This window comes from Corvus cornix, chromosome 5 (assembly GCF_000738735.6).
Source record: "Corvus cornix cornix isolate S_Up_H32 chromosome 5, ASM73873v5, whole genome shotgun sequence".
NCBI lineage: Eukaryota > Metazoa > Chordata > Aves > Passeriformes > Corvidae > Corvus > Corvus cornix.
This window is the reverse complement of record NC_046335.1, coordinates 55,245,027-55,260,131: the sequence shown is the minus strand read 5'-3', so window position 1 is coordinate 55,260,131 and position 15,105 is coordinate 55,245,027. Positions and strand designations below refer to the sequence as shown.

The 15,105-nt window shown below is 37.3% G+C and overlaps 1 protein-coding gene across 5 annotated transcripts in view; it reads left to right on the top strand.

The window, feature by feature from the left end:
- GAS2 (growth arrest specific 2) overlaps nucleotides 1-15,105 on the top strand; it is an 81,636-nt gene that overhangs the window by 19,606 nt on the left and 46,925 nt on the right. The gene's annotated exons all lie outside the window — the stretch shown is intronic.

The window sequence follows — 15,105 nt, the reverse complement described above, 5'->3', positions numbered from 1 at the left end:
TTCAGCTGTTCTGAAAACTGACAGTCTTGTGTCAGTTGCACCTGTGTAAGTTGTTTTCTTGGTTCCAAGTTCATAATTATTGTTGTAGAAGAAATTGTCTGTCATATTTCCTAGTTCAAATTATAATCAGGACTTCATTAGTAGAAGTACTGGGTGACTTCGGAGTTCCTCTTTATAATATGGTCTGGCTTGTCTTCACCTAAGTGTCATGGTGGTTTTCAAGTGAGAAAACACATAGGGCAGTCTTTTTGATTGAGCCTAGGAACTAGCTAGGCAGAAGCAAGGGTTACTCGTATGTTTTTTTGTGTTCTGAGTTACATTAGAAACCAGTTAGACATTTGCAGTCCCATATGTGGTCATTATTTAGATTTGTTGGTCTTTGTTTTTCAGGCTGGTACAACTGACAGTGAAATTAAAGGGAAAAAATCTGCTCACTGCTGTTTTCTCAATGTATGTTATTTCATACTTAGTATAGTAAGAATTCAACGAAATGGCAGAATAATAGATTTTTATCATTGTATACTATTAGGGAGCTATCCATCCTTTCAGATTTTAATTCCCTGTGTAGCACTCTTGAGCAATAGGATTAGTCTTCATGGTGAAAAATATGACTTTGTGGTGCCTAGAACATTTACGAGGAGATAATACTGTATGAAATTTAGCAAAGAAAGAATTCCAAAATCCTCCCCTGAATCATTATTATGCATTTTATTAATAATATATGTGGAATTTTGAAGCCATTTGACCCTTGCTCTCCACAGGAAAACAGAAACACATTCTTTCACCAAGGTGCCCAGATGACTTCACTGGCAGCTGGGAGTAGCCACTGATTTCTATTGAGTTCAGCCTCTTATCAAAATAGATAACACACTTTTCTATCCATATATGTAACTTCTAGTTTTTTTAGATAGAAGCAGCTGATATAAAATGAGTGGCTGCCAGAAGGATCAGCTTGCTTGCTGCACCAGGTTGCAGCTGAGTGAGGAAGAATAAGGACATAGTTAATGCAGGGAGTGTGTGTAATCTTACTACGGCCTTCCAAAAGCTTGAAGATTTGGTCTGTTTTCATAAGCAAGTTTTTCCTTGTATCTGAACGTGTACCTATGGAAAAGCTTCATAAAATATTTTGGGTTTAGTTTTGTCTTAAAGATGATACATCCTGCTCTGATTGATATGTATTATTGATCATGAATTCATTGTGCATCTTGCTGGGGCTGTCTGGCCAGTTTTGCAACTCTAGCAAGATGTAAGAAGGCATTAAAAGCTAATATGGCATGCACTGATTTACCAGTATTTTGCCATAATTCCTTAAATTCATATTCCACTACTCTACAAAATAGCAGAGGTTAAATCCTCTTGCTTCTGGTTTAATAGCTTGTGCAATAAGTTTCTAGTCATTGTCAGTTTTGCAGTTTGTTAACTGAACTGTATCATTCCCTTTCCTATTAGTGAGCATTGAACTTTCTTCAGATTTCAGGAATCCCATAGGTCAGCATCAGCCTTTTTGAGTGTGAAATAAGTTGGGAAAACAGATCAAAAAAGTTCACAAAATATTGTGTTTTCCAAATCTGGAAGGAAGGTTGTCATGTTGATATCAACACTTTCTTTTTGTGTCATGTGGAAACACTTGTGGATACTGGGGACATTTTCAAAATACATAGGAAACTACTGGTAATGTGACTTGGGGATAGAGCTTTAAGAGACTGAAAAGTGTCTAATGGTGTGTGATGCAAAAGTAGTCTTCTCTCCTTAAGAATCAGAGGCAGGCAAAGAAGGCATAACTTTTTATGCATGAAGGAGATAATGGAGTTGCTTTTTATGAGTGACTGGACAGGTTAGGATTCTTGAGTGTGGAAAGAGGGGCATATGATGGAACTTGCAAAATCAGGAATGGTGTGGTAGAATGTAATTTTCTATACAAAAACTATGGGACATTGAATGAAGCTGGTAGAAGCCAAAAAGGGGGGGTTGTTTACATACAAGCTGGAAAATTCTTGTCAAGGAGTGTATAAATTTACCTGGGTTCAAGCAAATACTGAATAAGCTAATGGAAGAGAGATCTCTTGGAAGGCTGAATACACAGCAACCCCACCCAGATGAGGAAGTCCCTATAGCTGAAAATGATTAGAACTTGAGAACGAATAAGAGTCACTCCTATGTTCTGTGCGTTATTGTTTCTTGGGGATGAATACCCTGCTGGATGTGCTGGTGGACAAAGGGAAATCTATCACAAGAGTCAAACTTCAAAGAAATGATTTTAAATTATATTTATAGTTTTTGTTTCTGTATAAAGCCTCTTTAGGACTGAATCCCTGCATCTAAAAATACCACCTGGGCCACACTCTGCATTGGTATTTGTTTTTCAGGGCAGTAATGTGTGATCTAGAACACAGGAGTTTGGCAGCCTCTGGTGCCATTTATGCAGTCTCTGCATGTTGCTGTTGCGAGCTTAATGCCATAATAAGCACCTTTGGATATTACAATAGGTCTCTGTGTCTTCCATGAGTCTAGCTACTTCGCTGTTTGATTGGTTAATCATTCAGTAATAAGATATTAAAAGCATTTCAGTTTCTAAAGCAGAAGCATTTAAAAATTGTTCATTTCAGAAGATGTTAGGTCCTAGGATTCTTTTGCAAGTCCCAGAAGACAATGTTCTTCATTGTTAAGCAGCTAAACCATGCTTCAAAACCTGATTATTCTGAAAGCATTGATGTTGTATCTGATCCTTTGCTACAGACAGACAAAATTTTTGAGTTTTAGTTGAAAATGGGGTTTTTTAGCAGGGAGGCTAGTACTAGACTGGTGTGACTATACAATGTATTTTTTAAGAAGTATTTTTTTTCCTCTTTCTGGAGATTTTTAGAATCATAAATAAATCTAATCATGTATATTTGTAAAATGACAAGGAGATGACTGGTATCAATCTTAATAAATGCTCAAGATTTGTATGGTAGTAAGTTGTTGAAACTACCTGTGCTGCTGCTAATGAAGTACTGTCTTGAAACTACAGACTTACTATTATAGCAGCAGTTATTCCACAAAAGTAGTTAATGTTGCACAGTGCCATTCTGTAATTTTCTCCCATTGACTTGCATTTCTTCTACACACTCTCCTGTCAGTATTTTGCTTTTCCTGACAGACAGTTAACTTGAGAATTTCACAGCTGTACAAACGAATCCAGAGCATCAAGACATGTGCATTATGCAGAGAGCCCACATTTGATTTGGTTTGGCTTAGATTAGTAAAACCATTAAGATTTTTAAATAAACATAAACTGTGTTAATTGTTGTTATCATTTTTGTAGCAGGGCACAGTAGTCTGCCCACCTTGAAGCTGCTGATATATTTATAAACACTCCACTTAAAACAATGTCTTCATGAAGCAGGTTGAAGGTGAATTATCCTTTTTCTCCAAGTTCTCAGAGTAATCAGATAAATTTCAACTCAAATCTGTCTTACAAATACTTTTGAATAATGAATTGGAATGTAAAATTTAACCTCATTTTCAGGAAGCCAGGATTTATTGATTTGTCCAATAAAAGAAATAGAAGTACAAAAAAATCAATCCAGATGCAAATATTTCTGGATTCCTAGAATGTTTAATTCAAGCATGCATTTAATTGCACTTCCATTGAAACTCTATATGAAACAGTAATTTCTGCACACACGCATTCATGTCCTAACATTAAGAGATTCTGTGCACAGCTTACACTTCAGATACTATGACTATGGGTATTTTCTAATTGTTTTGGTTCCAAAGCTTTGACTTGCTCCTGGGAAATGTCCTTTGTTAATCTGATGCTCGGTGAGTGTAGATCACTGTGACAGCATTGGCTTCTCAGAGTCACAGAGGTTTGCAGGAGGTGAGATTTTTGGCCTTGTGAGGGCACTTTGAGAGTCATGTTATGCAGTTTAAGAGTTACAATTAAAAGAATCTGTACCAATTATTGAGAATTAGATCTGGAATCCGGATCTTGCTCTTAGACCCCAGATGGCCAAGCTGAAAGTCTGATCTAATCAACATGGTGGTTTTACTTATACTGTAGGCTTCAGTTTCTCAAGATTATCTGTGCCTTATAGATGGGATGAATGTATGGTATTCTGTAAACTTAGTGCCTTGAACCTGTCTGCCCAGTGTAAAGAGACATCAGCTGCATCAGAGCCATGTTCAGGTGCCCTCTGTAAGTTATAAATCTGACTCTCCAGTCAAGAATTGCATGAATAGGGCTGCACGAATTTTTAGGCTAGGAACAGATCCTTGATGGTCTGGAGCAGCAATTTACTTTTCTGCACACTTGTACTTTCTGGACTTTCATTTTGCAATAAAAGCTCAAGGAGCCAATTTCTAATTATATACATTATAGATATGGCTCTCAGTTATTCGGGAGGATTAAAAAAATACAGCATTGTCTTTTTGTGTATTAATCTTTCTAGTGGCAGACTGATGTGGATGTGAGAGGAAAAGAATGATCTTGCAAAATGATTCACAAGTGCTAATCCATCTAGAAGGAATAATTTCCACAAGACTGTAAAACTGCTTGTTAGAGAGCTCTTTATATGTTGCTCAGACATGTCAATAGCTTTCTCAGTCAGCTGGGTTGCTACCAGGTTTCTTGCAGGTACTGTAGGATTTGTTTGCAATATGTCACGAGCACAAACCTTCTATGCCTCAACAAATACTCCTACACCTAAAGTTTATACTTGCAGGAGGATTGCATGGTAGGATAGAGTGCTGTTGCCCACTGGACTACAAAAGGAGATTTCTGAGCAATTCCATGTGTTTGTCTGCTTGGCATGTTCCAGGTGAATACATTCAAGAACTACTTAAAAAGGTTTTAAGTACACTTCAAGCCATGCATTGTGTTGGAAGCAGAGCTATATAATCCTGGAGGGTAGCACCAAGACATCATGTGTCTCTGGATTGTTCTTCACATTGATATTCTTGTCCTTAGGAAAGCATGGCTTGTTCCCTTGTTTGGCTGAAGCACAATGTATGTGAACTGACCTTGCTCTTTTCAGTGAACCTGAGGCAGGGATTCTCCTGCATACCTCTCCCTCTGCTCCAGTTTAACATTGCAGAAATAACCAGAATTTGCATCACAAGCTAATTGTCAGGGAAAAAGAAGGGCAGGTTTAAGTATTTAACTACTTGGTAGCTACAACTTTAGAAAATATCATAATGATGCAGACTGCAAATCAGGTCATGAGGACCAAACTTCTATTTCTAATAATATCATTTAACTAGAAAGCACCTCAAGTTTTTTTCCAGAGATTTTAATTAACATTGGCTTTGTATGGAATGCTAATACTTAAACACTTCATAAAATTTATATTAAACCTGGATGTTTTTGCCATTACTTCAATCCATGTATTGCAGATAGGGATGGCATATTTTCTGAGAGAAATTTATAAACAGCCATTTTTAGATTTGCTGGATTTTGCCTCTTTTGTGAAATGCATTGTAACATTCCTATTATTTATTTTTTAAGTATTTAAAGCAAAATGTAGAAATCTTTGTAACAGATCTTTCTATTTGGCTTTTTATTTAGACTACTAGGAATAGATTGGAACAGAAATGTAACAGAGACTTGCATGAAAATTACCTTATAAATTGAGAAAACAACATAATTTAGACCAATTGTCTTCAGTTTACTGTGCAATTCTTAGGTCAAAGTTAGTGGTAGTTGTTCTTTGGGAATAATGAATAAGGAAGAACTACAGAATTTGGTGCAATTAACAATAGGGTCTTGAAGTTAAATATTAAACCAAAATTTCTGAAACAATGGGGATGGTGAATGTAAGTGATGACTGCAATGCAGAAGAAGAAAACAGAAGTCCCTTTGAGGCACAGACATCAATTTATAGCTACCATAATTATGTCTAATTTATTTATTTAAATAAATATTCCAATTTGTGTTTGTTTATGTAAATCAGCCCCAAATTCTTCAAGTATGCAGTAAAACTTGCTCTCAATTTGAGGCTGATCTAAGGCTGATTTAGATATTTGGCTGTATAGGTAAACATTTCACCATGTTTTTCAAATTGTGGAAGTTTTTAAGTTCTACACCTGCTTAGAATTCCCTGGGCTCTAGCAGTTTCCTTGTGGTTTCTAACTGGAAAACTTACACAAATTCAGATTCTTTATCATAATGACAAAAATGCAATTTTTTCTTAAAAATTAACATACTGGGCTTTGGACCATCAGACTTACCTGCAGTGAGGTAGATATTAAATTCTTCCTGAATGTTTTCAGCATCTGCATAAAAAATTTATCTTTGTTAAACATCTGGAAATTCAAAAAACAAACAGATAAAGCTGTTAAACAGATAAAAAATAAATCTCAAAATATTCTATACTTCTTTAGACTGCCTAGATCTTTCATAGTCTTCTTGACACTTGTCTCATGGGAGGTAAAGCACCATTTGGAAAAAATCTTACAGAAAGGGCTGGAAAACCCCCACCTTGCCTTACACTTCAGAAGGTCACAAAATGTGAGATTGATCATGGGGAGAAAACCAAGTGGAAGAGGAAGAAGAGGCATAATGGTAATACAGCAGTATATCCACCATTATATATTACATCAAGGAATTTGAATAGCTTCTTACATTTATTACTTAGATTGACAATGAAAGGCTATTCACTGTAATTCCATAGATCAAAGTAATGTTATTTGGCCACTGCCAGTGAAATTATGGAAACCTTCTCTATGTGAAATTTTAGAACCTGTAATGTGTTTTGATGAACTTCAACTATTTAGTTAGAATTTTTTTAAGCATTGTCTTTAGCTTGGGTTCTTCTGGACTAATAAAGGTGGGAAAGTGATTTTGAAATTGCTGTTACTGAAATTAGTTGGTTTTGTCAAAATTTAGTATTTGTCATACTTTATTTTGAGAGAATCATGTCCCTTTTGAGAATGTGATGTTTGATAAAACATAATTGTGGGGTTAATAAGATGCTTTTCAAAATATGTCCCATGAAAATCCACCCAGACTTGACCATTTATATCTCATAGAAATACTTTCATATCTCATGGAATAATTGCTGCTTATTGGCATGTTCATTCACAAGTCATACTGTGTGACAATGACACAAACAAATGCAATTCTATTAATTGCAATTCTCCTATTTTTCTCCTATTGTAATATAAATGAGGGAAATTCAGAAACTAGGATTCTTCTGTCTTCTTCAACTGACTCTTTGCTAATTTGGCTCTAAATTCTGAGGTTGTGATGGTAAAAACTCAGGATCATTTGCCAAGGATAAGGTGTAATTACCCTCTGAAATAGCAGCTGTGAGAATTGCCCCATTCTGTTTTAATCAAATATTATTGAAGAAGACTATTATGAAATGCCAGTTTTAAAAATCCCCTTATAAATGTTAATTCTGAAACCCAGAGATTTAAGGAAAAAACACAGAGCATTTATTGAATTTGAGTGAACTACTGAATCCCTGTTTTCATGGATACTGTAAGGAGGTCTTTGCCATAGCTTACCCTAGTGTCTCTCTCTTATTCTCTCTGTTTATAAAATCTTAATGCACTTCAAAAAAATTTTAATTGAAGTGTCTCTCTTGAATGCTATCTAATTTTAGTCACTATTTAATGCTATTATAGCATTAGAAAAAAAACAAACCGCCTTTGATTTTTGCATTTGGCCTGCTAGCGTTTTCAGAGAGTAGGAGTAATGGCTTTTAATTAGTAGTGCATACATGCCCAGAGATTCCGAGTTACTTCTTCAAGATTTTGAAAGACTATAGATAAAAGTGAACTTGTCAGTAGGCATGGATATGTTACAGAGGTAGATGTCTAGAAGTTTTAAAAGACAATTTATAGACCTCCCCAAGTCTTTGGACTATAGTGACCTAATGCCACCCTCAATTACACAAATTGAGTGGAAAGGAATAGCTCATCTGTTTAGATGGGCTCTCTGTTGTGATCCTCCATGAGTTGTGCTCTCCATTGCAAGATTCCTGGTTGTGGGTCTCTGTGTGGTACCCGGCTGCCCACCAGCCAGCCTCTGAGAGATGGCCTTCTAGCTCTAACAGACATTGTGATTTTGCCTCCATATGTTGAAATGCACATGTCCTTTGACTACATTTAAATTACTTATTAGTAAAATAAGGAAATGTGCTTAAGCTGGTGAATGAAGCCCCTGCCTTGCTGGTTTCTGACATTATTTTACTTCTGGGTATCACAGTTGTACAGTGCATTGTCTGTGGATTGAATCATCTCTTGTATTCCTTGGCTTTCTGGCACACTGCTAGAGGTAAAAGCTGCATTGTTTCCGTGAAACTAGTTTTTCATGACTATTAACACTATCCTTTGTGAATAACCAATCTTTTGCTGTGTGATGAGTAAGCTGTGTCTTGGACAGAGCACTTAGAAGAAACAAGCCATGAAAAAATGCTTAACTTTAAAAATTATGTTGTTAAGTTTATTTTTCATATATGCTTACTCTTAAGAAGCTACAGCTAATGCCACATGGGAGAATGTGTTCTACTTTGACATTTAATACCATGGTTAAAGCATTCATTTAGCCCTGCATTTATTTGAATGTTGTAATCTGTATATTTCTACAAAGCCTTGATGATGTTAATTATTTTTATTGACATATTGTAAATCTGTTGGGGATTCCAAAGTATTCACAAACGCTTTCTTGGAATCTAGGAAGTTGATAAGGAGTGATTTTTGGCTTTTAATGGTCTCTGCAGTGATTATGTAAGGTAAAAATCTGGTAAACACATGATCCGTAAACTTGAAATCCAATCTCCTATTCCATTAAAATGACATAGCTCTACAGGACATGATATGACAATGTAAAGACTATATTTCACCTAAGGACAATGTTTTGCTACTTCTTAAGTAAATTGCTTTGGGGTACTTGCTTTGTTGTATGTTCAATGTTATTTTTCATTAATCTAGAAGTTGTTCCTAGTTCTATGTCTGTGGAAAAATTTGGCTCTTTTTTTGGTGTCTCCTAAGCCTTCAAAACTTCCCTGCTGAGTTCTCGTATTCCAAATTTTCCCTGGGGTTTAACTTTTATTTTGCAGCTTTAGGAGGGCTGAGGCATTTATATTTCTTTTCTTAATTCTCTTGTTTTCAGTGGGAAATGCTTAGTTTTAAATTCTATGTATGTATTTCCATATTCAAAATTCTTTCAATGTATTTTGCATGTGCATTTAGCACATTCTTTTGACTGTTGGTCCAGTTGTTTAAGAATACCTGAGCAAAATGAGGAAAGAATCAAAGGAGGAAAAGGATTGGTATTGGCTACAGAGCTAAGTAAAAAGGCAAATGGTAAAAAGTTCTGAAATAGATACATGTTCTCTCTAGCTGATATAATCACATTTCAATATGAATTTATGCGCACATAACACTAAGTGGCCAAGCAAGACACCACTGCAGTCAGTTGCTGAATAGCATAATTTCCCCCCTGCCCCCTCCCCCCCATTTTGGTTAATGTAGTTCACCAGGAGATAAAAGCAAATTTTTCCTATGGGTACCTAGCAAACTGTAGCCCTCTTTCATAGCAGACAAAGTTGCTCATCTTTTTCTTTTTATTCAAGCATAAGTGACAGTTCAAAATATTCTGAAATCATCTTTTCAAAGAGGGAAGTATGATGAACAGTCTTCAAAATATGGCTCAAGCCTAAGTCTGCCATAAATAAATGGGGATTTTAGCATGTGTTTGTGAACTCTTGTTTTGAAAAAGCAGTACAAAAGATACATTTTTCCATGTGATTTCAGAGCATCGATGTAAAAGAGTCTCTTTTGGATTTAGAAGTGAACCTGACAGCATTTTTCCAGGATTGCATCATATGTTTCACTCACACTTTCACATCCTGTATTAAACCACATGCATGCACGTCAACAAGACAAGACTGTAAAAGGAGTGTGACTGGGGAATTGTTTTCCTGATATTTGATAGGAGTAATTGCAGCCACTGCTGCTTCAAAGCAACTGTGGTTATACTATACTATGTCAACAAAAGTCAGTTTTGCCATGTGGAAACCTAATGACTTCAGAATGATCTGTTAGAAAGCATTTTTGAAATAGGCCATTTATACAACTCAGGCTTCACGCAGAAATATTTTTTACTTTCTTAAATAAAAGCTTTCATGTGTTATAGTTTGAACAGTACAGTGACAGTTTTGGAAATATTAAAAAAGTAGACTTCTGTTTAAGAGGTGGGAGCAAAATTTAGCAGGTGATAAGAAAATATGAGTATTTCCCTATGATTTCTGTGATAAACCTGGTAGGGCTATTATTGAATAGAAAAGAGGGCAGGGGTTTTTGCTGTTCTCTTCAGCAAGACCCTAATATTGTGGGAAATGGGATAAAACTTTGATATATTTTAGTGAGATCATGCAGTGTCAGGGATATTTATCTGTGTAGTATTTGCTCCAGGAAATGTCTTGAAGCTTTTGTGGTCTTTTTGGTCCTTCAATTATGTAGTTGTTGTTCCCAACAATGTCTTGTTTTTACATGTGATTGTTTGTCACTTCTGAGCTGTTTAGGACATCTGTTAATCAAACATCTTTTCTGTCACTATGAAAATAAAGAATATCACAAATTTGCTTAGTTAAGTGTGGTGTTCTGTACCTAGACTCTTACTATTTGCTCTAAGTAGCTCTTACTACTTAAAAATATGCTTCTAAAAGACACTGCAATCCTTATAACTGCAAAGGAATGTTGCAAGTTCCGTGAATATCTAAGCTTCATAGTGAAGCTAGGTTAACTGATGTGTTTAAAAGTCTTAGTTGTCAAGGCATAGAATTGTAATTTATGGATAGTCTGTTATGTGTATGAAATTTCAGGTGATTACTGACACATAAACCATCTGTTCTGATTGCTCTTCTTAAAAGAAATTCCACATTCAGTCTCTGCAATATACATAAATCAAAAGATATAAAATATTCAGAGCCAGATTTATTAATGTGCTGTTAGTACTGGGGAGCAGCAGTGACCCAAGGGTCGCTAGGGGTTTTCTGCATTCCTGCCAGGCATTGCAATGCCTTCCCAATGGCTCCTTAAAAGAGAGGCAGTGCAGGTTCTCCTGGCTATCTCCTCACTTCTAGCTGCTTTTGTACTGCTGAAGGCCCTGTGCCACAGAACAGCTCCTGGTCTCCAGGACCAGTGCTGGAGGCTTGCTTGTGCTGCTGGGTTCAGGGCCAAGGAGAGCAGATGGGTTGTGCCCACACTGAGCCCAAGTCTCCACAGGATTGCCAGATGGCAGCCACCAGCCATACACACAAGAATTTCTTTTTTGTGTTGTTTGGTTTGGTTTTTTGTTTGGTGGGGGGTTTTTTGTTGTTTTGGGGTTTTTTGTTGTTCAGTAGTTCTAAGGTAATCTAAGTGGTTTATTACAGACTTCCAGAGCAGTGTTTAATATCCTTAGCAGAACTTGAAAAAAATATAGGCTATTTATTTTGGTTGTGTCAGCACAAAGCAGTTTAAAGGTACAGAATTGTATAGAGCTGGAGAGCTGTGTGGAAGCAAACAAACCCATTATGATGTCACCAGCCCTCTGAGCTGTTCCTGCCATTAGAAACAGGGTTTTTTCTTGGAGGAAGACTCACTAGTTTTCTGCAAAGGTAACTCTGAGAACAAAGCAGCACATGGACGCTGTGGAAAAATCCAGAGATGAGAACTGAAGAGTGAACTGAGAGGTGACATGACTTGACAGTGCAGGTCTGCTCTTACTTATAAAGTAACTGTAGCCTTATGTCCTTTCCATTCTCTCTGAAGTCCTTATGCACAAGTCTGCAAGTGCCAGGAATACTGGAGCTGGCTTCTTGGTATCTCGTTCCTGTCACAGGGCTGTCCATCCATAATAGATCATCCAGAATTTGTGCTTTTAATTTGACATAATAAATCAAAATTTACAAAGAGTATAGTGGTGTCAGATATAGTTTATTTAGTCCCCTTATGTTGACTATTAGCTCAGTTGATTCAACATACATGTATCACTTCAGATAATCCAAGCAGAGATGATATGGGAAAAGAATTTCATTCAGTTTGATTTTCATGTTGTTAAACCAATTTTAGAGCTGCAGGTACTTTGCTTCAGTGAGAATATGATCAAGTATGTACAGTGGATGTTTTATGTAACTACATTGATACAGTGCTATGAAATGGCACCTTTTTGCACCTACTGACAAGATGGAGTTTAATCATAAGCTACTAAGTATTTTTGATTCCACTGAAACACTAAAAACCACAGATTAGTTGTCAAGACCTGAGGGAACCAAACTACCGTAGTAGTCACGACCAACCTCCCCTGGGACCCTGACCTGCACTCTCTGCCCATGGCCCAGAACCTCCCTTTGACCTCAGCCCTGCTTCTTGCCAGAGCTACATTGTGACCAGACCATCTGCAGCCTGGCTGCCTGCTGGCTGGGTTTCATGGCTAGGGCCTCAGCATCTGCTGCAGCCCTGAGTCCAGCCTTGTCTTCTGCTGTTTCTGACTTGCCTTCCCTGGGCACACTAGACCTGACTTGGCTCTTCCTCCTCTAACAGAGCAATAGTCTAAAGCTCTTATGTTCCTGGCACTGCCTTATTTGGGTGCCCCAGGACTGCATCATTGCCAGTGAGCAATGTGTGTGTATGCCAGTGAGCATGTGCCAGTGAGCATGTGCCATTGAGCACACTGTGTGTGCTGGGATCACCCTTTGATCCTGGATTATCTTCCCTCATGGAGCAGCCCAACTTGCTGCTCTCTGCCTATTTCCGATTTTGCTTTGTGCCAGTCAAATATCCCTGCCCACACCCACACTGCTTGTTCCTCTTTTGCACTGGAAGAGGTAAGGTCGGGTTGAACCTTCTCTTGGAAATCATTTTGAAGAATGAACTTCTTTAAGGTTTCTGCAATGTTTTGTATAAGATTCTAGTGAAAAATCATGAAACAGAAGTCCTGTTTTGACAGCTTTCCTCTGTAGCCTGGACTAGCTGACCTTCTTCCAACAGGCTGCAAGAGACTTGTGTGACTCCTTTTAAAAGAAGTGAGTGTACTTTTAAGACTATTAGATTTATCCAGTTAAAATCTCCTGGGAAAGGGTAGGGAGAGACAGAGATGGACAAATGCTGCATTACTTCTTCCTAAAGACTAAGTCAATGAGAGGAAATTCAATGTGAGAAACAGCCGATAGAGTACAAGAATTTGCCTCAGGATAGATACTTACTGTTTCTTTGAAGAAATTAGTGTGATGTGAAAAGAGTGCTAGCCTAAAAATTTGTCGAGTGCTGACAGCTTTTTATTAACTTTTTTTTAAGAAAACGAAAAAAAAAATCACTGATCTGTGAGGAACTGAGAATTCTTTTCCACTTCTTCTTCCTTTTTTTCCCTCCAGAAGAATGGAAAGGGGGCAGAAATAATGTTTAAAAACTTCATTGTGCTCTGATCCTTCAGACTGATCCATATCTAGAGCCCCTTGAAAGAATTCACATTTTACAGTTTTTTTATTTATTCTGGTGTCTTGGTTTGAGACAAATTAGGAGGAAATGTCCTGAGATTAACATGTCTTCTAATGGAAGGCAGGTTTTTGCAGCCCCTCCCCTACAGGTTTGAAAGGAATTTCTTGGAGGAAAGTGGAAAAAAACCCTGTTTATTTAACAAGGAGGGTGCACGTGGGCACAAGGAAAAGAAAAAAATTAATAACGTTAGATAATAAACCTTCCTGTTGTGGAGAAAGATGGTGGATTTTTTAGAGTCCTGTTCACCTTCTCCCGAGGTCCTTTGGAGCTGGGGTGCAGCACCGCAGGGCATCCCCTCCGGGCCATGATGTGGGGCTGCTGGTGCTGTTCTGGTGGTTTGGACCAGAGCAAAGCTGAACAGTTCCAGAAGAAGAAGAAGAAGCCATAGTTCCGGGAAAAACTTCTTGCCTCAGCTAATGAACAAGAAGCTAGCTAAAAAGCAAAGAATTTTAACTCTCCGTCTCTCTCCTGAAAAAAAAGAGCCAAGAGCTGGGGAAAAAACTGAGGTAGTTACCTGTGTTTTGAACATAGGCCACCGAAAGAATTCCACCGGTGGAATTCCACTAGGTCTCCCGGACCTAGTTTAAGGGTACAGGACTCATGTCTGGGCATAAAGCCGGCAATAGGGAATACAGTATCACACAGTCACCCCAGGACATCTGGTTTAGAGAATAGCTGTTTTCACTTCCCTACTTTCTTCTTGCTTTCCCCTCCTTGTTCCAGGATGGTCCAGGAGTAGATTTTTCTTTAAAATACCATGTAAAATTGGTCAGTGTTTTATATAAATTGTAGAAAAGTATTGAGCAAATATCTCCTTGCAAATAGTTTGAACCATAAGCTAATTTTTCCAAAACAAGGAAATGTAAATTGTATAATTGGAGTAAGAATCATGGGGAAATGAAAGCTAGATGGTGATTTGAGGAATAGATTTAAATGCATAAATCTGTGAGACATATTTATATATCTAAGACAATCTGTAAGTCCCCATTGACATATTGGTAAGTACAATGGTGTTTAGCCCTGCAGTTGTTCTGTGTTCAGTTTATTTGGTTTATTGGGTAGATTGCAGTGAGTAGCTCTGCATGTAGATGTATTCTGCCATTACAAAGCTGCTGTCAGATGTATAATATAATATTTAAACTCCTTCTAACCTGTGTATAATACTGATATTATTATGCTATTAGAAGCTGTTGTAGGGGGAAGCCTGTGTCTTTTTTTTTTTTTCCTCTCCCCATTTCCAGTAATTTTAATCTAGGAATGAGCAGAGATGCCATAATTTCAGTTTTCTACCTCTTAGCTCACTTTTGACTAACTACTGACTCCAGAACAGAAGTAAACATTTCATAAATCAGCATTGAAAAGCAGCACATTCAAATTAACGTAAGGTCTGAATTCCTCCATGATTTAGAGATTCCTAAAGTTACATAGCAACAATGTTTCATTTTTTTGTGTTCCTTTGGCCATGTATTACAGCTATTTTTTATTTGAGGAAAAGAAGCCTTAAGTGAGAACTAAATGCTAAGGACTTCTTTGTGTGTGTCTCAGTAAATGTACCAATGTAAGCAGCAGGATTGCTGTGGTAATTACTCCGTTTGGTACAGATATTGATGCTGTAACAGTAGCATCCTGTCTGAT